This window comes from Apodemus sylvaticus, chromosome 5, assembly GCF_947179515.1.
Source record: "Apodemus sylvaticus chromosome 5, mApoSyl1.1, whole genome shotgun sequence".
NCBI lineage: Eukaryota > Metazoa > Chordata > Mammalia > Rodentia > Muridae > Apodemus > Apodemus sylvaticus.
This window is the reverse complement of record NC_067476.1, coordinates 155,083,984-155,084,711: the sequence shown is the minus strand read 5'-3', so window position 1 is coordinate 155,084,711 and position 728 is coordinate 155,083,984. Positions and strand designations below refer to the sequence as shown.

Below are 728 nucleotides of genomic sequence, written 5' to 3'. Positions count from 1 at the left end.
CACCAGCACTGAAGGAGTGTTCCTCTTTCTCTACATCCTCACCAACTCCTGCTGTCTCCTGAGTTTTTAACCTTAGCCATTCTGACTGGTGTGAGGTGAAATCTCAGGGTTGTTTTGATTTGCGTTTCCCTAATGACTAATGATGTTGAACATTTCTTAAGGTGCTTCTCGGCCATCCAAATTTCTTCAGGTGAATATTCCTTGTTTAGCTCTGTACCCCATTTTTAATAGGGTTATTTGGTTCTCTGGGGTCTAACTTCTTGAGTTCTTTGTATATATTGGATATTATTCCTCTGTCGGATAAAGGGTTGGTGAAGATCTTTTCCCAGTTTGTTGATTGCCATTTTGTCCTTTTGATGGTGTCCTTTGCCTTACAGAAGCTTTGTAATTTTATAAAAATATGGAACGCTTCACGAACTTGCGTGTCATCCTTGCACAGGGGCCATGCTAATCTTCTCTGCATTGTTCCAATTTTAGTATATGTGCTGCCGAAGCGAGCACAACAACTGTTTTCCTAATTTGCCTTTTGACTCTTACTCTTGTTTCTTGACCAAAAGTCCCTTGACATTTCAGAGCAAAAATGGTTATCTCAAAAACCTCAGCAGATCCTGCTAATCTTCCAGCATGATTCTGCCACTGGTTTCACGATGTGTGTAGACTGACCCTCAGCCCCTCATCATCTTAATACCAAGTAGGATGGGATCACGATGACCTCTTGACTTCCATCT

The 728-nt window shown here is 41.5% G+C and overlaps 1 non-coding gene across 1 annotated transcript; it reads right to left on the bottom strand.

Annotated features, from left to right (window-relative positions):
* Positions 1-394: 394 nt before the first annotated feature.
* LOC127686639 (U6 spliceosomal RNA) lies at positions 395-501 on the bottom strand. Its single transcript, XR_007978220.1, has one exon. It is a non-coding gene; the product is annotated as a U6 spliceosomal RNA (small nuclear RNA).
* Positions 502-728: the final 227 nt, after the last annotated feature.